The following is a 26021-nucleotide window of genomic DNA, read 5'->3' as shown; positions in this document are numbered from 1 at the left end:
TATACTGATCACTATCCTCGGTTGTGAAGGATACCTATAGTTACGAGTAGTCTAGTGGTTATACAACGTGGAACACCACCACCAATAACGTGGAACACCACCACCAATAACGTGGAACACCACCACCAATAACGTGGAACACCACCACCAATAACGTGGAACACCACCACCAATAGAACATATAAACGGCCCAGTAGAGCCACCTGTTACAAACGAACTTACTATTACGCATTTACTTTCTGTGAACTCGCTCAACTAGTTTGTTGATCATTCTGTTACATGCCTTGCAGATCGTTAGGTACTTGGAGCTTGCACTGGAGAAGCGGGTCGTTGTGGGCAAGGATTGTGGTTTCTACGTTGAAACTATTATGACATTTAAAACTATTAACTATTGATGATTTATTTACTATGCTTCCGCTACACTTTGAAACTATGGTTATGTTTTGAACACCTATCGTATTGAATGGATGGTTTACGTTTATTTTTACTTAATATTAATTGCATGTTCAATATGATTGGTGGCTTGATCCTGGTCAGTCACGCTCCCAAGCGGTGATACTCCGCGTGTGGATTTTGGGGGTGTGACAGATTGGTATCAGAGCCATTGGTTATAGAGAACTTGGTTTTAATATGGAAAAACGTTTTTATTAAAAACCAGACTATAACCAGAACAGTGCTCTCAACGATCCACAACGACACTTCGCTCCACGTGCAAGACTCGACATCCTAGGTAATAAGGTCTATGTTTATTGCCTACATGCTAGAATTGCATAGAACTTTGCTCGTAGTATGCTTACATTACTTTGCTCACTACTTGTTACTGCTTGAGAACACCTATGTGCCTACACTTTTCTGTCATCGCACTACTCGCGAACCATTCATCCTTATGCTACCTTTACTGTTCGATCATGTCTGGACGTGTTGACATGACTCAAGCCCGGTTGACGGCTCTCATTAACGAACAAGTTGCTGCGGCACTTACAGCCGCACAAGCAGGAGGTATAACCTGCTATTCCAGACCTATCCTAGGATGTTAGATCCTACTCTCGTGACCCAACTCTCGCGCTTAACCTTGACCTATCTTTCTCGCGCAACGGGTCAGAACGCACAACAACCTGTCTGCACATTCAAGAAGTTCATGGACTGTCGTCCAAGCACATCCAGTGGCACGGAAGGAGCAGTGGGACTACTCCATTGGTTTGAGAAGCTCGAGTCAGTGTTCGAGATGTGTGAATGCCCTGAGGCTCGCAGGGTTAAGTACGCCACTGGCACGTTGGAAGAAATCGCGTTAACTTGGTGGAACGCGCAAGTACAAATCCTAGGGCTGGCAACTGCTAACGCCACCCCTGGTACGAATTCAAAAGAACGCATTAAAAGGGAATACCGCACGTGTGATGACATCCACAAGTCGGAAGTGGAGCCTTACCATTTGAAAATGACGGGGTCAGGGATTGATGCTTATACGAAACGGTCGAACGAACTGACCATCTTGTGTCCAACAATGGTGGACCCTCCAAGCAAGCGTATCGAATTGTACCTCAAGGGTCTAGCCTCAGAGACTCAGAGCCATGCTACATCGGCTGATCCCGACAATATCCAAGACATTCAGTGTCTTGCTCATCGCTTCACGGATCAGGCAGTGGAACAGAACAGGCTGCCTAGTTGTATCAGCACTATCACTACCGCTATCACTTTTGCTACTCCCGCTACTCCTAGTGACAACAAGCGGAAATGGGATGGGTATTCCAGCAAGGGTTCAGCTACCGTCCAGTCTCAAGCACAGCAGCAGTGCAAGAATAGTGATCACCAGAGCCGAGTCAGCCAACTTCTGGTGGTCAAGGGCAGGGTGGATATCGGGGAATTCACCCAATGTGTATCTAATGCAACAGGCACCACGGTGGTTAGTGCAACGAGGGAATCGCCAGCAGCGACAGCAAGCAGCAATCCTATGCAAAGAAGAGATTGTTCGCATTCCTCGTTCAGGTCAAGAACCTCTCGAAGTTCAAGACGACAAGAGTGGTGCTGTGTTTGGCATCACTTCTTTCTTAAAGGCACAGAAATGTTTACGAAAGGGGCACACGGCCATTCTGGCACTTGTCACTGACACATCAGCAAAGGAAAAGAAGCTGGAGGATATTCCAGTTGTACGTGACTTCCCACAGGTGTTTCCTGAAGATTTACCTGGTTTACCGCCTCATCGCCAAGTCGAGTTTCAGATTGAGTTAGCTCCTGGAGCAGCACCAATAGCCCGCGCACCGTATCGTTTAGCTCCAACCGAACTGGAAGAACTGTCGAAGCGGCTACAAGAGCTCTTGGAAAAGGGCTTTATTCGTCCAAGCTCTTCGCCTTGGGGAGCTCCAGTACTTTTCGTGAAAAAGAAGGATGGCACTTTCAGGATGTGCATCGATTACCGTGAACTGAACAAGGTAACGGTGAAGAACCGTTATCCTCTTCCGCGTATCGACGACTTATTCGACCAGTTGCAAGGGTCGAGTCACTACTCCAAAATAGACTTGAGGTCGGGGTATCATCAGCTGAGAGTCCGGGATGAGGACGTCTCTAAAACCGCTTTCCGAACTCGTTACGGTCACTACGAGTTTCTTGTCATGCCATTCGGGTTAACGAACGCGCCTGCTGTATTTATGGACCTTATGAACAGGGTGTGCAAGCCGTACTTAGACAAGTTCGTCATTGTCTTCATCGACGACATTTTGATTTACTCCAAGAGTCAGGAGGGACACGAGCAGCACTTACGTCTTATTTTGGAACTTCTTCGAAAGGAACAACTGTACGCAAAGTTTTCAAAATGCGACTTCTGGCTTCGTGAAGTCCACTTCTTAGGCCATGTGGTGAACAGGGATGGGATTCATGTCGATCAATCCAAGGTAGATTCGATCAGGAACTGGCCTGCACCGCGTACACCAACGGAAATACGCCAATTCTTGGGTTTGGCGGGGTATTACAGACGATTCATCAAAGACCTCTCAAAGAATCGCACAGCTGCTTACAATGCTAACACAGAAAGGTGTTACCTACTGTTGGGGAGATTTCCAGGAAACCGCTTTTCAGTATTTAAAGGATAGGCTATGCAGCGCACCTATTCTCTCACTGCCAGAGGGCACAGACAATTTTGTGGTCTATTGTGACGCATCGATACAGGGGCTTGGTTGTGTATTGATGCAGCGGGATAAAGTTATTGCCTACGCCTCTCGTCAACTCAAGGTTCATGAACGTAACTACACGACGCACGATTTAGAGCTGGGAGCTGTTGTTTTTGCGCTTAAGATATGGCGACACTACCTGTACGGTACCAAGTGCACAATTTACACCGATCACAGGAGTCTCGAGCATATCTTCAAGCAGAAGGAATTGAATATGCGTCAGCGACGATGGGTCGAACTACTTAATGATTACGAATGCGCTATCAAGTATCATCCAGGCAAGGCCAACGTTGTGGCCGACGCCCTTAGTCGGAAAGACACCCTACCTAAGCGCGTGCGAGCGCTACAGCTTACTATTCAGTCCAGTCTTCCTGCACAGATACGAGCTGCTCAGATAGAAGCTTTAAAACCTGAGAATGTCATGGCTGAAGCATTACGCGGCTCAAGGCAACGTATGGAACAAAAGGAAGACGGCGCCTACTATGTAACGGGGCGTATTTGGGTCCCACTTTATGGCGGTTTACGCGAACTTGTAATGGACGAAGCTCACAAGTCTCGCTATTCGGTACATCCAGGGTCGGATAAAATGTACCACGACATCAGCACTACTTACTGGTGGCCTAGTATGAAGGCTCACATCGCTACGTACGTTGGAAAATGCTTAACCTGTGCGAGAGTCAAGGTTGAATATCAGAAACCATCTGGTCTACTTCAGCAGCCTAAGATACCGCAATGGAAATGGGAAGAAATTTCCATGGATTTTGTTACAGGCCTACCTAGATCTCAGCGTGGGAACGATACAATATGGGTCATAGTTGATCGACTCACCAAGTCTGCACACTTCCTGCCGATCAAGGAAACGGACAAGTTCTCCACTCTCGCAGACGTCTATCTTAAAGAAGTTGTTTCGAGGCACGGAGTGCCCACCTCTATTATTTCGGATCGCGATGCACGATTCACGTCAGAGCTTTGGCAAGCGATGCACAAATCCTTCGGCTCACGATTAGACATGAGCACAGCATATCATCCTCAGACGGATGGGCAGTCTGAGCGAACTATCCAAACTCTAGAAGACATGCTTCGAGCGTGTGTTATCGATTTCGGCAACGGCTGGGAAAAACACCTCCCGTTAGTGGAGTTTTCATACAATAACAGTTACCACACCAGCATTCAAGCCGCTCCATTCGAGGCATTGTACGGACGTAAATGCCGGTCACCTCTCTGTTGGGCAGAGGTGGGGGATAGCCAGATTACGGGTCCAGAGATTGTAGTGGACGCCACAGAAAAGATCGCACAGATACGACAACGCATGGCGGCAGCACGCGACCGTCAGAAAGCCTATGCGGATAAGCGTAAGAGGCCATTGGAATTTCAGGTCGGGGACGGGTTTTACTTAAAGTCTCACCCTGGAAGGGTGTGGTTCGATTTGGTAAACGAGGCAAACTCAATCCACGGTATGTTGGACCGTTCGAAATCACTGAAAGAATAGGCCCAGTAGCCTACAGACTGAACCTACCAGCTGAACTCGGTGCAGTTCACAATGTATTTCACGTGTCGAATCTGAAGAAATGCCTATCAGATGAGACCCTCATAGTTCCTTTTAAGGAACTCACTATCGACGAGCGGTTGCAGTTCGTCGAGGAACCAGCTGAAATCACGGACCGGGATGTTAAGGTCCTCAAACACAAGAGAATCCCTCTTGTACGAGTTCGTTGGAACTCCCGACGTGGCCCAGAGTACACCTGGGAACGCGAAGACCAAATGAAAGAAAAGTACCCCAGTTATTCGAAAACCGCGTAACCACTGCTGAGACTGAAGCTACTACTGCGGAATTTCGGGACGAAATTCCAAATCAACGGGGGGATGATGTGACACCCCAGGAAAACCAGTGAACAATACAGCTTACCTAGCTTCTTCAGTGAGTGCGTACCAAATTTCGGGACGAAATTTCTTTCAAGTTGGGGATAATGTGACAACTCGTATTTCCGAACCTTTTATACATTTTGAAATAACCGGTGTGAGTGCTATGTGATTAACTATGATGAGTGTCGCAATAAAATGTTATAATTTAATTATGTGATAAGTGTTACGGAATTTTAGTGTGTTAAGTATATACTCGTAATATATGTGGGTCGTACAATGTATACCCGATTTGCACAATACACCACGAGTCGCACAACACTCTTTAAATTATCTTGGGCTAGCCTTCGGCCCAAATGAAACCTGAGTTTTTGGGCTCGGCTCGCATTCACTGAATATAATCCTCTCATTAAGTTAGTATTGGACTTAATCACGAAACCCTAAAGCTCATACCCCCCTTGAGATCGTGCGGCAGTTGGAGAAATATCATACTCTTCCTAATCTCGGTTAGTGTTTATTGTGTTATTTAACTTGTTGACCGAATTGATTATGATGTGATCTAGGAATGGTTCAGTGCAAATAACATGAATAAAGTATTGAACATCGACTGTTGTGATTAAATTTTGCTTGTGGTTGGTTGTATGTGAGATTTAAATAGCCATCACCTCCATGTCGGCCATTGTATTAATGATTGTATTAATGTCGCATCTGATTGTCAGTGGTTATGTGGTTGAGAATTGTGCCTTTAGATTGGATGTAATATGATAAGGGCTATCATTAGTCAATGAGGTCAAACTTTCCACGCATACAAAAATCATAACTTGCTGAACATGGAATAGTATTTTAAGATATAGGTTAATCCGATGGCAGATGTGTCGGTTGACATGATGTTTTGATGATTTTGTAATTCATTTTTTTGGGAAATCAGTAGCATATCATCACAATTGGGTAGTATGGGCGGCTATTAATGTGCACAGGGTACTAAATCAAAGGTGAAGGGGGTCATGTGGGATTTGGGCGGCTAATTGAAGGTTATTGGTTGTGGGCTTGGCCCAGTAATATTATAGAACCGATCAAGGAGGGTGGCGGCTATATATATATATTTTTATTTACATAATACCATTCCACTGTGTTGACTAATATCATTCTTGCCGGCCACATATTTTTATTGGTCTAGTGGGCGGCCCAAGGGCTCCGATTGGTGGGTTAGGGTGGCTAAAAAGGGGGTATTGGTTACTCTCTTGGCCCACTAATATTAAAGAACAAAATGATAAATAGCTAACCTTTCACGTGAGCAACAATAAGTCATTTGACTTATATATTTTTCGGCCCTATAGCATTTGGCGGTGGTCACTTAGGTCGGCCACTTATTACGCACCTACTTTGTTATAATTGATTCACTAATATGGGATAGTTAAAAATGGGGATTAGGAGGTTGATGTAAAAGAATGTTAATTGGGTTAGTTATATGTGGTTAAATGTAACCCATGTGAATATGCGATCAACTGTTTAAATGCTGTGAGTCGTTTGTACTTAATCAATACTGTATAATCATGAATGATACGTGAACTATGTGAATATAAACTAATTGTGAATACGTGCATAACAATAGGACTTGACTGATTACTTGTGAGTGCGTAACCTAGCATACCGAGCAAACCAAGGTGAGTTCACACTCTTACCAAGGCATGGGATTCCCGGGGTGTTGGGAATGGGATTGAAAGGTTGATTAGATACACTATTGACACTATGACTAGACTACCACATTACTATCCTCGGATGTGAAGGATACTTATACTGATCACTATCCTCGGATGTGAAGGATACTTATACTGATCACTATCCTCGGTTGTGAAGGATACCTATAGTTACGAGTAGTCTAGTGGTTATACAACGTGGAACACCACCACCAATAACGTGGAACACCACCACCAATAACGTGGAACACCACCACCAATAACGTGGAACACCACCACCAATAACGTGGAACACCACCACCAATAGAACATATAAACGGCCCAGTAGAGCCACCTGTTACAAACGAACTTACTATTACGCATTTACTTTCTGTGAACTCGCTCAACTAGTTTGTTGATCATTCTGTTACATGCCTTGCAGATCGTTAGGTACTTGGAGCTTGCACTGGAGAAGCGGGTCGTTGTGGGCAAGGATTGTGGTTTCTACGTTGAAACTATTATGACATTTAAAACTATTAACTATTGATGATTTATTTACTATGCTTCCGCTACACTTTGAAACTATGGTTATGTTTTGAACACCTATCGTATTGAATGGATGGTTTACGTTTATTTTTACTTAATATTAATTGCATGTTCAATATGATTGGTGGCTTGATCCTGGTCAGTCACGCTCCCAAGCGGTGATACTCCGCGTGTGGATTTTGGGGGTGTGACAGATTGGTATCAGAGCCATTGGTTATAGAGAACTTGGTTTTAATATGGAAAAACGTTTTTATTAAAAACCAGACTATAACCAGAACAGTGCTCTCAACGATCCACAACGACACTTCGCTCCACGTGCAAGACTCGACATCCTAGGTAATAAGGTCTATGTTTATTGCCTACATGCTAGAATTGCATAGAACTTTGCTCGTAGTATACTTCATTAATTTTCCAAAATAATATTTTACCAAAAATATACGTGTAAGAGTATTTTCTGAAATATTACATAAGTTACGTTTTAACGTTCGATTTTTCAATACCGAGAGTCTAACTTAAATATTTTGTTCCTTGATATTTTTGGTATTATTCTAGAGTTGTAATTTCCATGGTATTCATAAGTTATATTATTTTACCCTAAAAATAATATAACTAGCTCACAATATATATATATATTCACACAAGTGTCTTGTATAAAATATATACTTTAAATACATACTTATCCATTTTTATTTGTAATATCAACCTCCGATACTTGGTATTTTTGTAATAAAACTATGGCGAAGTTTATTTTGAAAACAAAGTTAAAAATATATTTGTAATCACTTCCTAGAAAAATATTTTCTAAGTGTTGGAATTTTAGAAAAATTTCGCCAGAGTTTCCTTTGTAATTTGTGACAACTCGAATTTCCAAGATTCCTTTTTCGCATTTATTGCACGTTCATGTATTGTTTAGTTGTTTATTTGCAAGGTTGATTTCTATGGAATTGTATACGTTTTGATGCAATGAATCGTATTGTGTGTTTGTGCATGTTATGTGTTAATTGTGATAGACTTGTCAAATGCATAAACTTGGTGGTGAAACTGTGAAATTGTTTGAGATGGTGTACTATTGTAAGATATAGTAATTCAGGGTGTAAAGAGTTATTAGTGAAACCTAAATCATACTTAACCCTAATCCCTTTTCACTAATCATTTGCACACAAACCAAAACACGTACTTGCAATCCTCTGATTCTCTGGCAATCATCATCACCAAGATATTCATCACTCTTGATTCCTCTCCTTCTCTAGAATCATCCAAGGTAATTGTGTTATCATTTGTTTATTGATCGTTTGATTGTTAGCAATGCTTAATTCTTGTAATTCTTGTAAACCCTAGTCTCCACATGATGCTTCTGTGTTTTTGATTGATGTTGATTGTTGTGTTATGAAGATGATTAGTCATATAATCAATTGCTTGACGATTTTGATGCGTGAGATGTAGATATAGTGATTATTGTTTTGATCAGTGTAATGCAAACGTATGAATTTAGGGTTTCCTGTTCGTATGATAGCAAGAACGTAACTGTTACAATCACAATTGAACAAAACATTCGTATGACTTTTTGTTGTCTGAGCTTTGTGAACGAATGGTATGGTCCGAGTTTTATGACCACATCACCTGTCCGAGTTTTATAAGGAGTGCAAGAGTCCGAGTTTGATGATGTATACACTGTCCGAGTTTTAAACAAACATATGAGTCCGAGTTTCATAGCACATTGTGGATGTCCGACTTTTAATGGCAAATAAAGGGGGTCCGACCTTTTATGAGTATTAAGTGTCCGAGTTTCTTTTTGAATAACAAGGTCCGAGCTTTTAATAAACACAAAGGGTCCGACCTTTGTGACCCCCATGTCCGAGTTTTTACCCATACCCCTTGACCGAGGTTTGAACACATTATGACGTCCGATGTTTAAGCTATCAACATGTTGTCCGAGTTTCTGTAATACATCCCATGGTCCGATGTTTAACTCTAGTAAAAGGGGGGTCCGATTTTTGTGATGTGTTGTCCGAGTTTGACCCCAAACCCCCCCTTTTGACCGATGTTTAAGGGGTCCGAGCTTCTTAATTGTATGTGTGGTCCAAAGTTTAGTTGGGCCAGTTGAGTTAAGCTTTACATGATTTGGGCCTTGCTTAGTAGATGGGCTGCACATGCTTAATATCTAGACTTGTAGTGTGTGCGAGTAATTCATGTATGTCCGTATGTTGTATAGTTGGGCTATCTACATGATAAACGATTGTTAGAAGACACTAGATGAATGGATGAACCATCATGAATGGGATTTCATGTGTGCGTTACATGTACGACAATGTGCGTTATGTGAACAATGAATATGTGAGATTAACTATCAAGCACCTTATGACCTAAATTGTATGTGAAACTTGCTCGACATGAACTGACTGTGTAAATGCAACTGTATGATCTTGCATGTACGAATCGGTCTATGTGATATCATCCTGTACACAATAAGCACCCAAAACACAGTTGCTTGATTCACAATAACTCGTAAACCCTAATTTGATGCAAACACTTACATCGTATCATGTACAATATAACCTAGGTCGTGTGTAACGGACTTAAACACTAATTAACCCTAGAAGCAATTTCATACCGAGCAAACCAAGGTGAGTTCACACACTTACTAAGGCATGGGATTCCCAAGAGCTTGGGAATGGGATTAAAGGATTGTGATTGACTAGATTCGTACATACACTGTTACTAGACTACCATACCATCGTCCTCGGTTGTGTAGGACACATACGTAAAACCTACGTATACTTATGCTACTCGCTATCCTCGGTTGTGAAGGATACTCACGTAAAACCTACGTGAACTTATACCTACCACTATCCTCGGTTGTGAAGGATACTCACGTAAAACCTACGTGTACTTATACTTATTACTATCCTCGGATGTGAAGGATACTCACGTAAAACCTACGTGTATTTATACTTACTACTATCCTCGGTTGTGAAGGATACTTATGGTTACGAATAGTCTAGTGGTTATATAACATGGGAAGCCCCCACCAATAGAACGTACTATCGGCCCAGTAGAGCCACATGTTACAAACGAACTTACTATTACGCATTTACTTACTGTGAACTCGCTCAACTAGTTGTTGATCCTCTGTTACATGCCTTGCAGGTCGTTAGGTACATGGAGCTTGCACATGGAGGAGCTGGTCGTTGTGGGATTGGATCGTGATTGTTTATTTGACACTCTATGACATTACATACTTATTTACATTGGGTTTTACTTATGCGCTTCCGCTAAACAATGACAACTTACTTATGTTTTGGAACACCTTTCATATGGATTTGGTTTGGGTTTATTGGCAATTACTTTTACTATATATATTGTTCTATATGATTGGTGGCTTGATCCTGGTCAGTCACGCTCCCAAGCGGTGATACTCCGCAGGTGGATTTTGGGGGTGTGACAGATTGGTATCAGAGCCATTGGTTATAGAGAACTTGGTTTTAATATGGGGAAAAACGTTTTTATTAAAACCAGACTATAACCAGAACAGTGCTCTCAACGATCCACAACGACGCTTCGCTCCACGTGCAAGACTCGACATCCTAGGTAATAAGGTTTATGTTTATTGCCTACATGCTAGAATTGCATAGAACTTTGCTCGTAGTATGCTTACATTACTTTGCTCACTACTTGTTATTACTTGAGTATACTTAAGTGCTTACACTCTTCTGTCATCGCTCTGTTCGCGAACCTCTCTAACTCATGTTGCATTTGCTATGAAGATCATGTCTGGACGAATTAACATGACTCAAGCCCAGCTAGAGGCTCTCGTTCAAGCTCAAGTTGTTGCGGCACTTGCAGCTGCTCAAGCAGGTAGCATACCCTGCAGTTTAGACTCACACTAGGATCTTTAGATCCTACATTAACTCATGTGTTTAACTTTGTCCTCTTCGTACGCAATAGGTCAACCCGCTCAGCAACAACCTGTGTGTACCTTCAAGAACTTCATGGACTGTCATCCAAACTCATTCAGTGGCACCGAGGGGGCAGTGGGACTCCTCCACTGGTTTGAAAAGCTCGAATCTGTGTTCGAGATGTGTGAATGCCCTGAGGCTCGCAGGGTGAAATACGCCACTGGCACACTTGAAGGGATTGCGCTCACTTGGTGGAATGCGCAAGTGCAGATCCTAGGGTTGGCAGCTGCTAACGCCACCCCTTGGAATGACTTCAAAGAACTGATCAAAAGGGAATACTGCACATGTGAAGATATTCACAAGTTGGAAGACGAGTTGTATCATTTGAAAGTGGTTGGGTCAGAAATCGAAGCTTATACTAAACGGTCAAACGAGCTGGCCGTGCTGTGTCCAACTATGGTGGACCCTCCATACAAGCGCATCGAGTTGTACCTCAAGGGATTAGCACCAGAAATTCAGAGCCATGTGACATCGGCTAATCTTGACAACATTCAGGCTATTCAGCGCCTCGCTCATCGCATCACAGATCAGGCAGTGGATCAGAACAGACTGCCAAAACGTATCAGCGCTACTGCTACCGCTACTGCTTCTACTACACTTGCTACTCCCAGTGACAATAAGAGAAAATGGGATGGGGATTCTAGCAAGGGATCGGCTTCAGTTCAGTCACAGGTACAGCAGCGAAAGACTGACAGTTACCAGAGTCCCAGTCAGCATTCTACAGGCAGTCACAGGCAGGGGGGATATCGAGGAAACCTCCCAAAGTGTAACAACTGCAACAGACACCACAGTGGCCAGTGTAACAAGGGTCGCTGTCAGAGATGCCTCAAGATGGGTCATGAGGCCAAAGATTGTAGAAGCCCTCGACCTACGCATCAGAATCAGCAGCAGCCACCAGCACAGCAGATCAACAGCAGGGCAACAAAGGGTGTTTTCAGTGCGGTGCAGAGGGTCACTTTAAAAGGCACTGTCCTCAGCTGAACAGGAACCAGAATAACAACAACCATAACAACAATCAGGGCAATGGCAACAACAACAACAACGGTGGAAACAACAACGGCAATGAGGCGAGGGGTCGTGCATTTGTGTTGGGGCAGGGTGATGCCAGAAATGATCCCAACGTCGTTATGGGTAAGTTTCTTCTCGACGATATTTATGTTACTGTTTTGTTTGATTCGGGTGCGGATACGAGTTATATGTCCTTGAAAATGAGTAAATTGTTAAAATGTACACCAACACCCCTAAACACCAAACATGTCGTAGAACTAGCAAATGGTAAAAGTGTAGAAGCCACACATGTAGTCAAGGGTTGTAACATCATTCTAGTGGGCCAGGCTTTTGTCGATTGATCTTATTCCTAGAGTTCTGGGTAGTTTCGACATTGTCATCGGCATGGATTGGTTGTCTAAGCGGCAGGCAGAGATTCTATGTAAGGAGAAAATCATTCGTATTCCTCGTTCGGGTAAGGAACCTCTCGAAGTTCAAGGCGATAAGAGTGGTGCAGTGGTTGGCATCATCTCTTTCCTGAAGGCTCAGAAATGTTTACGAAAGGGTCATACAGCTATCTTGGCACTAGTTACTGATGCAGCATCGAAAGAGAAAAGAATAGAGGATATTCCAATTGTACGCGAATTTCCTCAAGTGTTTCCTGAAGATTTACCAGGTCTACCGCCTCATCGTCAGGTCGAATTTCAAGTCGAGCTAACTCCAGGAGCAGCACCCATAGCACGCGCGCCGTATCGTTTAGCTCCAACTGAACTGGAAGAACTGTCAAAGCAACTACAAGAGCTCTTGGATAAGGGCTTTATTCGTCCAAGCTCTTCGCCTTGGGGAGCTCCAGTACTATTCGTGAAAAAGAAGGATGGCACTTTCAGGATGTGCATCGATTACCGCGAACTGAACAAAGTCACAGTGAAAAACCGTTATCCTCTTCCTCGTATTGACGACTTATTCGACCAGTTGCAAGGGTCGAGTTACTACTCCAAGATTGATCTAAGGTCAGGTTACCATCAGCTGAGAGTCCGGGATGAGGACGTCTCCAAAACAGCATTCAGAACTCGCTACGGTCACTACGAGTTTCTAGTCATGCCATTCGGGCTTACGAACGCGCCTGCAGTCTTCATGGATCTTATGAACAGGGTGTGCAAACCTTATCTTGACAAGTTCGTCATTGTCTTCATCGACGACATTCTGATCTACTCCAAGAGTCAGGAGGAGCACGAGCAGCATTTACGTCTTATCTTGGAACTTCTTCGAAAGGAGCAATTGTACGCAAAGTTTTCTAAATGCGACTTCTGGCTTCGTGAAGTCCACTTCTTAGGCCATGTGGTGAACAGGGATGGGATTCATGTCGATCCATCCAAGGTAGATTCGATCAGGAACTGGCCTGCACCGCGTACACCAACAGAAAGACGCCAATTCTTGGGTTTGGCGGGTTACTACAGACGATTCATCAAAGACTTCTCCAAGATCGTGCAGCCGCTTACTATGTTGACACAGAAAGGTGTTACCTATCGTTGGGGTAACACACAAGAAACGGCCTTCCAGTACCTGAAGGATAGACTATGCAGCGCACCTATCCTCTCACTGCCCGAGGGCACGGATGACTTCGTGGTTTATTGTGACGCATCGATACAGGGGCTTGGTTGTGTATTGATGCAGCGGGATAAAGTTATTGCCTATGCTTCTCGTCAACTCAAGGTTCATGAACGGAACTACACGACGCACGATTTAGAGCTGGGAGCTGTTGTTTTCGCGCTTAAGATATGGCGACACTACCTGTACGGTACCAAGTGCACTATTTACACCGATCACAGGAGTCTCGAGCATATCTTCAAGCAGAAGGAATTGAATATGCGTCAACGACGATGGGTCGAGCTACTTAATGATTACGAATGCGCCATCAAGTACCATCCAGGCAAAGCCAATGTTGTGGCTGACGCTCTCAGTCGGAAAGACACTCTACCTAGGCGTGTACGAGCTTTACAGCTCACTATTCAATCCAGTCTTCCTGCACAGATACGAACTGCTCAGATGGAAGCATTAAAGCCTGAAAACGTCAAAGCTGAAGCCTTACGCGGCTCAAGGCAACGAATGGAACAAAAGGAAGACGGCGCCTACTATGTAACGGGGCGTATTTGGGTCCCACTTTTTGGCGGTTTACGCAAGCTGGTAATGGACGAAGCTCACAAGTCCCGCTACTCGGTACATCCAGGGTCGGATAAGATGTACCACGATCTCAAAACAACATATTGGTGGCCTAGCATGAAAGCCCACATTGCTACTTACGTCGGCAAGTGTTTGACATGTGCAAAGGTCAAAGTGGAGTATCAGAAACCAGCGGGCCTACTTCAACAACCCAGGATACCACAGTGGAAATGGGAAGAGATTTCCATGGATTTTGTTACAGGTCTACCTAGATCTCAGCGTGGGAATGATACCATATGGGTGATCGTGGATCGACTCACCAAGTCTGCACACTTCCTGGCTATAAAGGAAACGGATAAGTTCTCCACTCTCGCAGACGTTTATCTTAAAGAAGTTGTTTCGAGGCACGGGGTGCCCACCTCCATCATTTCGGATCGGGATGCACGATTCACGTCAGAACTCTGGCAAGCGATGCACAAAGCGTTTGGCTCTCGTTTAGACATGAGTACAGCTTATCATCCTCAGACGGATGGGCAGTCTGAGCGCACGATTCAAACTCTAGAAGACATGCTTCGGGCGTGTGTCATCGATTTCGGCAACAGCTGGGAAAAACACCTCCCTTTAGTGGAGTTTTCGTACAATAACAGTTACCACACCAGCATACAAGCCGCTCCATTCGAGGCATTGTACGGACGTAAATGCCGGTCACCTCTCTGTTGGGCAGAAGTGGGGGATAGTCAGATCACGGGTCCAGAGATTGTAGTGGACGCCACGGAAAAGATTGCACAGATACGACAACGCATGGCGGCAGCACGCGACCGTCAGAAAGCATACGCGGATAAGCATAGGAAACCGTTGGAATTTCAGGTCAGGGACCGGGTTTTACTTAAAGTCTCACCCTGGAAGGGTGTGGTTCGTTTTGGAAAAAGGGGCAAACTAAATCCGCGGTATGTCGGACCGTTCGAGATCATTGAGAAAATAGGCAAAGTGGCCTACAAGTTAAACCTACCAGCTGAACTCGGTGCAGTCCACAATGTATTTCACGTGTCGAATCTGAAGAAGTGCCTGTCAGATGAGACTCTCATAGTTCCTTTTAAGGAACTCACTATCGACGAGCGGTTGCAGTTCGTCGAGGAACCAGTTGAAATCACGGACCGGGATGTGAAGGTCCTCAAACACAAGAGAATCCCTCTTGTTCGAGTTCGTTGGAACTCCCGTCGTGGCCCAGAGTACACCTGGGAACGCGAAGACCATATGACAGAAAAGTACCCCCAGTTATTTGAAACCAATACAACCACTACTGAGTCTGAAGCTACTACTGCGGAATTTCGGGACGAAATTCCAAATCAACGGGGGGATGATGTGACACCCCAGGAAAACCAGTGAACACTACAGCTTACCTAGCTTCCTCAGTGAGTGCGTACCAAATTTCGGGACGAAATTTCTTTCAAGTTGGGGATAATGTGACAACTCGAATTTCCAAGATTCCTTTTTCGCATTTATTGCACGTTCATGTATTGTTTAGTTGTTTATTGGCAAGGTTGATTTCTATGGAATTGTATACGTTTTGATGCAATGAATCGTATTGTGTGTTTGTGCATGTTATGTGTTAATTGTGATAGACTTGTCAAATGCATAAACTTGGTGGTGAAACTGTGAAATTGTTTGAGATGGTGTACTATTGTAAGATATAGTAATTCAGGGTGTAAAGAGTTATTAGTGAAACCTAAATCATACTTAACCCTAATCCCTTTTCACTAATCATTTGCACACAAACCAAAACACGTACTTGCAATCCTCTGATTCTCTGGCAATCATCATCACCAAGATATTCATCACTCTTGATTCCTCTCCTTCTCTAGAATCATCCAAGGTAATTGTGTTATCATTTGTTTATTGATCGTTTGATTGTTAGCAATGCTTAATTCTTGTAATTCTTGTAAACCCTAGTCTCCACATGATGCTTCTGTGTTTTTGATTGATGTTGATTGTTGTGTTATGAAGATGATTAGTCATATAATCAATTGCTTGACGATTTTGATGCGTGAGATGTAGACATAGTGATTATTGTTTTGATTAGTGTAATGCAAACGTATGAATTTAGGGTTTCCTGTTCGTATGATAGCAAGAACGTAACTGTTACAATCACAATTGAACAAAACATTCGTATGACTTTTTGTTGTCTGAGCTTTATGAACGAATGGTATGGTCCGAGTTTTATGACCACATCACCTGTCCGAGTTTTATAAGGAGTGCAAGAGTCCGAGTTTGATGATGTATACACTGTCCGAGTTTTAAACAAACATATGAGTCCGAGTTTCATAGCACATTGTGGATGTCCGACTTTTAATGGCAAATAAAGGGGGTCCGACCTTTTATGAGTATTAAGTGTCCGAGTTTCTTTTTGAATAACAAGGTCCGAGCTTTTAATAAACACAAAGGGTCCGACCTTTGTGACCCCCATGTCCGAGTTTTTACCCATACCCCTTGACCGAGGTTTGAACACATTATGACGTCCGATGTTTAAGCTATCAACATGTTGTCCGAGTTTCTGTAATACATCCCATGGTCCGATGTTTAACTCTAGTAAAAGGGGGGTCCGAGTTTTGTGATGTGTTGTCCGAGTTTGACCCCAAACCCCCCCTTTTGACCGATGTTTAAGGGGTCCGAGCTTCTTAATTGTATGTGTGGTCCAAAGTTTAGTTGGGCCAGTTGAGTTAAGCTTTACATGATTTGGGCCTTGCTTAGTAGATGGGCTGCACATGCTTAATATCTAGACTTGTAGTGTGTGCGAGTAATTCATGTATGTCCGTATGTTGTATAGTTGGGCTATCTACATGATAAACGATTGTTAGAAGACACTAGATGAATGGATGAACCATCATGAATGGGATTTCATGTGTGCGTTACATGTACGACAATGTGCGTTATGTGAACGATGAATATGTGAGATTAACTATCAAGCACCTTATGACCTAAATTGTATGTGAAACTTGCTCGACATGAACTGACTGTGTAAATGCAACTGTATGATCTTGCATGTATGAATCGGTCTATGTGATATCATCCTGTACACAATAAGCACACAAAACACAGTTGCTTGATTCACAATAACTCGTAAACCCTAATTTGATGCAAACACTTACATCGTATCATGTACAATATAACCTAGGTCGTGTGTAACGGACTTAAACACTAATTAACCCTAGAAGCAATTTCATACCGAGCAAACCAAGGTGAGTTCACACCCTTACTAAGGCATGGGATTCCCAAGAGCTTGGGAATGGGATTAAAGGATTGTGATTGACTAGATTCGTACATACACTGTTACTAGACTACCATACCATCGTCCTCGGTTGTGTAGGACACATACGTAAAACCTACGTATACTTATGCTACTCGCTATCCTTGGTTGTGAAGGATACTCACGTAAAACCTACGTGAACTTATACTTACTACTATCCTCGGTTGTGAAGGATACTCACGTAAAACCTACGTGTACTTATACTTATTACTATCCTCGGATGTGAAGGATACTCACGTAAAACCTACGTGTATTTATACTTACTACTATCCTCGGTTGTGAAGGATACTTATGGTTACGAATAGTCTAGTGGTTATATAACATGGGAAGCCCCCACCAATAGAACGTACTATCGGCCCAGTAGAGCCACATGTTACAAACGAACTTACTATTACGCATTTACTTTCTGTGAACTCGCTCAACTAGTTGTTGATCCTCTGTTACATGCCTTGCAGGTCGTTAGGTACATGGAGCTTGCACATGGAGGAGCTGGTCGTTGTGGGATTGGATCGTGATTGTTTATTTGACACTCTATGACATTACATACTTATTTACATTGGGTTTTACTTATGCGCTTCCGCTAAACAATGACAACTTACTTATGTTTTGGAACACCTTTCATATGGATTTGGTTTGGGTTTATTGGCAATTACTTTTACTATATATATTGTTCTATATGATTGGTGGCTTGATCCTGGTCAGTCACGCTCCCAAGCGGTGATACTCCGCAGGTGGATTTTGGGGGTGTGACATAATTGGAGGTGTCCATTGTTATTAGCATATCATTTTCTTTCCAAAAATTCATTCAAACAATTCTCAATCAACAATATACAACCTCTACTTACCAAACTTGCCAAAAACAAGCATAAACTATAAACTCATGAACTTGAGAATTTATAAAAATGTGTAGTAACTTACTAGTGTTCTTAGTAAGTCTTGTTACCTTTTAAAATGTGATTAGTTCTTTAAAAACTTTATTTTTAAAGAATTTATGCGTTTACAACTTCCAATCATATTTTTGAAAAATATTTCTTTATGAAATTTTCTTGTTACACAAGTGTTTCTACTCTTGTTTATCCACCAAAAATGAGATTAGTTTATGTAATATCCAAGATCTTATGAAACTTATATTTCTAACTTGGTTCTTTTGAAAAACCACCCATGGATCTTTAGATCTACATGTTTATCAATCTACTTTGATCTTTATTTTTCAAGAAAACCGTTTATTCATTCAAGTTCATGGTTTATGTGTGGATGATCCGTCATCCTACAACATTCCTACTTTCTCATCTTGGTAGATCATGTTTTTAATCATGATCTAGCAAGACTACATGATGATTCACATCATTACCACTAACAAACAATGATCAACATGCATATCAACTTATATTCATCATGATATCTTCATCTAGCAAGTTTATGTTCATGTCTTCTTCATATGATTCATTAGTGTTCTTAATATTTTTGATCATGATACATCATTAACCACTTAAATAAGATGAAAAATGAAAGGATCTAAGCTCTTACCACAAGCTCAAGGCTAGGGAAGTTCAAGTGAAGAAATGAGGTGGTTAATAGCGAATAGAGAAGGTCCTTGGTGATCCGAAAGCTCCTAGCTTCCTTATGCAACCTCTAACACCCTTGTATACCTTTGAAATGGTTGAAAGTGATTGGATGATGATGGTGATGATGGGGGTGGCTCACGGCCGAGATAGAGGAGAGGGAGAGAGTTTTTGAAGTGTGTTGTTGATGTGTAGATGAAGAATGATGATGATCTAGTAGTTAAATAAGAAGTCTCCCAACATGCTAATATCCTTTAGGTCTAATGCTCCCTAAGTACCATACATACCCAATAAACAAATGAAGAAAATCAAGGGTGGGGACCACCCTTGAAACCGTAAGAAGTGTTGGTGCATAATGTCTAAAGCCTGCGTCTTAGTCTTAGTTAATCAATTTATAGGGTCTAGTTATGATAATTATGTATTGTATAGGGGTTAATTGTGTAAAAGTTGGGTTTTCATGTAAAGGTTTCGCTTATATGGACATGTCCATATAAGCGAAACTATTTGTTAAAAGGTTTCGCTTTTATGGACTGTTCACATAAGCGAAACTATTCCCCTATAAATACCCTAAGTGTTTTCTCATTTTGTACGTTGATGTCACAAGTGTAGCCGACCTGCTGACCTTGTATTTCTTGAAAGTTGAATGAGAAAACGGTGTTAAAGTGTATTACTTCTGTTTCTACTCATTTCTTCTACAGTTTTGCTTTGATTCATGCCAAAAATGTATTTCCGCTACATTTTCGGTAGGTGCTAGCTCCGATTGTCTCAAACGATGGTCGAATCGGTCCTACAATTGGTATCAGAGCCAGTTGTGAGCTAGTTGACCCGAATCAAGGCCTTTTTCAAGCACTTTGTGAGTTTCTGACATTTCTGCCGAACAAAATGGACCGAGAATTGGACATACTGTGTAAAAGTACCTAATAACAAACCCTTGAAAAGCTCAGACCTTAAATCAGCTTAAAAGTGACCTAAAATGGCTCGAGAATAGGTTCCGCTTGTGTGTCACCCTAGAAGTTTCGCTTATTTGGACCTGGAAATCAAAGGTTTCGCTCAAAAGGTTTTGCTTATAGTGCCTTTTTCAGAGGTTTCGCTTGTGGAGTTCCGCTTATTGTGACATTTTCAGAGGTTTCGCTTATGGAGTTCCGCTTATTGTGACATTTTCAGAGGTTTCGCTTGTGGAGTTCCGCTTATTGTGACATTTCAGAAGGTTTCGCTTATAGGTTCCGCTTCAAATGTCTTTGCTAAGGTTTCGCTTGAAGGGTTTCGCTTATTAGTCTTGAAGTAGTTCCGTTCTTGAGATCATTGAGTAGTTTCGCTTATTTGTACATCACCTGGTTTCGCTTATTGGGTTACTACTGGGTTTCGCTTATTTGAACAACTGAGTGTTTTCGCTTATACGTACACTTAGTGTTTGGTTTCTCTTATTTGACCTGTGTTAGTGAAAAATCTGTGTTTTTTAGCAGTTTGTCCGTTTTGTACGCGATCAAGTATTGGAAACTTAGTTTGGGTTAAAAGTTTTCTGTCAGATACAACCTGTTAATCAAAAAGTTCAACATTGTTCGAGATTTGTCACTAAAAATGGATAATCAAGATTTCTATAACATGTTTGCGGGAAGTGGTGCGGCTATCCAAAGTCCAGCTAGTATCGTACAAAATGTCAACATGGAAAATGAATTGGAAACAATGCAAAAGCCACCCAAATTGATGAGCTTAGATGAATATGCTGGATGGTCCGGAAGGTTTAAAAATTGGGTTCAGGCCAACCATTTCGAGTGTTGGATGAAGATTGAAAAGAAATACGTACCTCCAGTTGACGGGCTCGGGTTGGTTAAAGGCATTGGAAGTCTTACAGATACTGAACAGGCAGAGTTTAAAGCTGAAACGAAAATGGTGAGCATCTTGCAACAAGCAATTATTGAAGACATTCTTGTGTTACTACAACATGACGAAAGTTCTCAGTCAATCTGGCAAGCGCTACAACTGAAGTTTAAAGGAAGTGTTTCTATGATCAAGAGCAAAAGGCGCTTATCAAGAAAGAATTCGATATTTTTACTGGGATCAAAGGAGAGTAAACAAAACAGTTAATCGAAAGATATTGCCACCTTGTAGTTGAAATGAAAAGATTAGAAATTGAAAAAACAAATGAATAATGGATTGATAAACTTTGTGATGCACTTCCATATGATGAGTGGGGAACGTATCTTATGATGATGAAAAACAGTTCTGATTTTGTGAATCTCAATTTGAGTTCATTTATTGAAAAGATCGAAGCCCACGAGCTTGAGTTGTTGAAGATAAAGAAGATGAATTCTGATAGCATGCAACAAGATGTATCTTTATACTACAAAGGCAGTCCTTCAGTTGCGAATCTTCAAAGCCCAAAGATACAAACAGGATTCAGTGCTGATAACACTTCAAATGCTACACAAGTTCTCATCAATCAAGCAGTTGTACACCTTTCGCGAATTTTGAACCGAATGTCAAAGTTCAGGAACAGTCTTCGCCTCAAAGCTCTACCGGATCAAATCATCAGGCATATGTTTCTGGAGTACAGTGTAATATCGCAGTGAACATCAAAAATGGAAATGAGATAACGGAAACTGCTGTGAAGCAACATATTGCACTACTCGCTTCCGTTCTCGAGGCATATGAAGGTCTAGTTGCGGGGAGAATTGGAAATCCGGACATGACAAAGTAGGACAATGACCAAATAGACCCCGAGGAGCTTGAACTGATTGACATTAAATGGGGTATGGCAAGCCTAGTTCGTCATGCTCAAAGGTTCATGGAAATCATGGGAAGAAACAGTTTTTCAGGTCCGGATCAGAAGTTGGGATTTGATAAGTCGAAAGTAACGTGTTTCAAGTGTAAAGAACGCGGTCACTTTAAACGAGAGTGTCCAAACCGTGAAGTCAACAATCACCAAAACCCGTTCACCAATGATTACTATCGACAGGCAATCTACCATCGACCGAATCAACAGCAAACTGTTCAAAGGCCACAGATAGAAAACAAACCTGAAAAGGCATTGATTGTGAACCAAGATGATGAACAGGTAGCTGCAGGTTTTAGCTGGGATAAATATATCCCTGGGAGAGATGATCAGGCCATGATGGCAGATGTTGTTGAGATTTCTGAGGTAGTGACTGAACCGGAGATTGTTGATGAAGTTGTTTCTGAAGTTGTTGAGGAGATTCCTACGGAAAATGTTATAGATGTTGAGGAAATAGCAGCTGAAGTATACTACTATCAATCACAACAGGAGGAGTTAGTTTATACTATGAAATCAGTTATGCCTCCTAATGTGTTTGATTCTTTTGTAGGTTATTTCGAGGAACCAAGAACCGGATCTTGTCCTAGATTTGAGGAGAAGAAAGAACCCGTCGAAGAAGTGATTGATGTGTCTAAAGAGATGACCGGAGAAGTTCTGAAAGAAATTGCTGACAAATCTCTAATGGGAAAGATCAAAGAGGTAGATTCAGAACCCAAGGAGTCACAGTCTGTCAATAAGGTGTCGGTTAACAGAGAGGAATCTGGAGTTCAGGAGGTCAAATCTGTCAAACAGTCTGTGTCTGAGTCAAAGCATGTCGGTAAAACTGATTGTGATGAAAAGGTTGATGAAAAAGTTGTTCCAATCTCCGAAACGCCATGCCAAAGTTGTTTACAACCGTGCGTGGAGTGTCTTGAAAAGGACACTAAGTATCGGGATTTGAAACATCATACAGATATGATTAAGTTTGACCTTGAACAATTAAAAGAAGCTTATGATACCTTAGCAAGATCAATTAAGATGATTCAAAAAGAAAGTTTCAAAAATGATAAAGCTACTAAATTGGCTAAAGCTACACTGTTTGATAAACAAAACGAAGTCAATTATCATCTTGACACAATTGCGTCACTAAGAAAAGAATTTGAATTGGCCAAGATAGAGAAGGACAGGATTGATAAAAAGTTAATGAGCTATGTGGCTTCGTCTTATGTTTTGGAACAAATTGTCCCTCAACAGCCACATGCTACACCTGTTTTCAAGAGCGTTCCACCCCCAATGTGGAGTCACTACACTCAGAAATATCCAGATGGGGTGGAAGCTGCTTTAAATCTTAAGCTGAAAACGATTGAGAGTGATTTACCTGACACCATTGATATCACTTTCACTGCATCTGACACTGATAACGAATCTCGGGTTATCAAAAATGTTATCGATCAGGTGTTGGATGAGGAAAGTGAGAAATCTGAGAAGGCTCATTCTGAGAAGGTTGTCAGTGATTCTGAAGACGAAGGAAATTTCTTAGATCGATATGTACCGAAATCGGAAAAGAGTACGAATGATGATCCGATCATGGTGGTATACACTATGGTTGGAACTGACAACCTTTATTCCTACTTCGAGTACCCGCTTCAGAATGTCAAGATCGAAAATGTCGAGAAAGTGTTTAAACTGGTTGAATTGAACATTAACGAAATTAATAACAATGATTTCTTTTCGAAACTGAAAAAGTCGTTTGTTACTTCACGTCCCACAAGTTCGGAAAAGAAAGATGGGGTTGGTAAAGGTCAAAACAAGAAAAATCATCTTAAAAACAAAGGAATTGGGTTTGAAAAGAAAACGGCTAAACAAGTGGTTAAGCCAAAAGAAAAGATAAATGATGTTTTTGTTGCTGGTCCTAGTACTGATGTTGAAAAGGATTATATTTTTAGTCAAAAAGCTGTGGACGATTTCAATGCAGCACAGAAGCTTAAAGAAGAAACGGTCAATACTACTTTTGTCGAGTATGATAAAAGGGTGTGCTATCACTGCAATGAGATTGGACACATGGCAAAACAGTGTCAAAAAGTGTTTAAGAAACATGTTGTTGAAAAACCAGTTAAAAAACAAATGGTTGAGAAACCAAAGGTTGAAAAAAACCAAATGTTCAAAAACAAATGGTTCAAAAATCTCGACCTAATCACCAGTTGCTTCAAAAGGTAAAAAGGAAATGGTTTCTCCGATCCGTATTTTGAAAAGAGGTGAATCATTGAAGTCGGAGGATAAGCCGAAATCGACTTTCGAGATTGGCGAATCCTCTAAGACTAGCAAGACTTCAAAGTTTTACCCCAAGACGAAAATTTTTGAAAATCAGTCTTGGATCGTGAAATCGAAACCGTCGGTTGAGATCAAGAAGATGGAGAACGCTTTGAAAATTGATTCAAATCTTTTTAAAGATGATGTGGTTGATTTTGAAAATGAAGTAGATAAGTTTCTTGATGAATTTGCTCCAATAACTAACAAAGTTAAAACAATTGTGAAATAAGAGGTTCCAAATGTCACATTTGATTTTCCGAAAACAAATGAAAGTGTGATGTTGTGTTCGGGAGTCTATCGGAAGTAAAGAAATCATGGGCTTCATTGTTTGAATAAATTGTTTTTGTTGGTTGCAGGGGCTGCCCAGGTCAATTCTATCAAGATGGATTATAGATAGTGGAGCTTCACGTCATATGACTGGGACTTTAGCTCTTCTTTATGATGTTAAGTCAATCAATGGAAGCTATGTTGGGTTTGCAGGGAATCAAGGAGGAAGAATAGTTGGTCAAGGAACGCTTACAAACGGAGTGATCTCATTTGACAAAGTGAACTATATAGTGGAGCTCGAAAAGAACTTACTGAGTATATCACAGATTTGTGATAAAGATTTTAGTGTACATTTTACTAAATCTGAATGTTTAGTGTTGAAACCAGGGTTTAAAATCCCTGATGAGTTGGTGTTGTTGCGCGCTCCGCGGGTAAATGATCTTTATATTTTGGACATGAGTGTCGCAACGCCAACAACTCATCAAAAACAGTGTTTTGTCGCTAAGTCTAAAGCTACTGAAAAGGAGCCCATAACGATTTAGTTGAGGGTGTTAATGTGAAAAACTTTCACTTAAATGATGATTGTATTGCATGTAAAAAGGGAAAGCCGACTCGGAAGTCACATCCACCGAAGATGCTCAACTCTATCAGGTTACCTATTGAGAGATTGCACATGGATCTCTTCGGGCCTATCAACGTCAAAAGCATCAGTGGAGACTTGTACTGCTTGGTGGTTACTGATGATTTACGCGTTTCTCATGGGTTGTGTGCTTAGAACGAAAAGATCAAACATTCGAGTCATTGATGATGCTTTTCAAGAAAATGGAAACGGTGTATAAACTACCAATCCAGAGGATTCGGAGCGACAACGAAACGAAATTTAAGAACAACAAGATGTACGAGTTCTGTAACAAAAAGGGAATTCTTCATGAATTCAGTGCGCCGTACACACCACAGCAAAACGGCGTAGCTAAACGAAAGAATCGGACTCTGATTGAAACAGCTTGTACGATGTTAGCCGATTCCAAGCTACCAATCTACTTCTGGAGTGAAGCAGTTTCAGCAGCCTGTTACACTTTAAATAGGGTTCTCACTGTCAAAAAATACAAGAAGACTTGCTTTGAGCTGCTGCACTGTTACAAGCCAAATCTTGAGTTTTTAGAACCGTTTGGATCGCCTTGCACGTTTATAGATGAAAATGGTAAATTTGGAGCAAAAGCTAGTGAGTGTTTCTTTGTAGGTTACGCAACCCCGCTGAAGAGGGTGTTCGTACCATGCCTGGGGAAGGTGATTCAAATCCAACACGTGGATTGTCAAAAGCATACTCCATCGCCACAACTTCCCGGACAAAGATTCCTATTCGATTACGATAAACTCTAGGAGTCGTTTCAACTGCCTGTCGAGCCGAGTGATGAGGAACTAGCTTTTCTGTACCAGTATCAGCAATATACTTCACAAGAGCCTGTGTCTAGTCCGCTAG

The sequence above is a fragment of the Helianthus annuus genome, chromosome 5 (assembly GCF_002127325.2).
Source record: "Helianthus annuus cultivar XRQ/B chromosome 5, HanXRQr2.0-SUNRISE, whole genome shotgun sequence".
Lineage (NCBI taxonomy): Eukaryota > Viridiplantae > Streptophyta > Magnoliopsida > Asterales > Asteraceae > Helianthus > Helianthus annuus.
Note: the sequence above shows the minus strand (reverse complement) of the source record.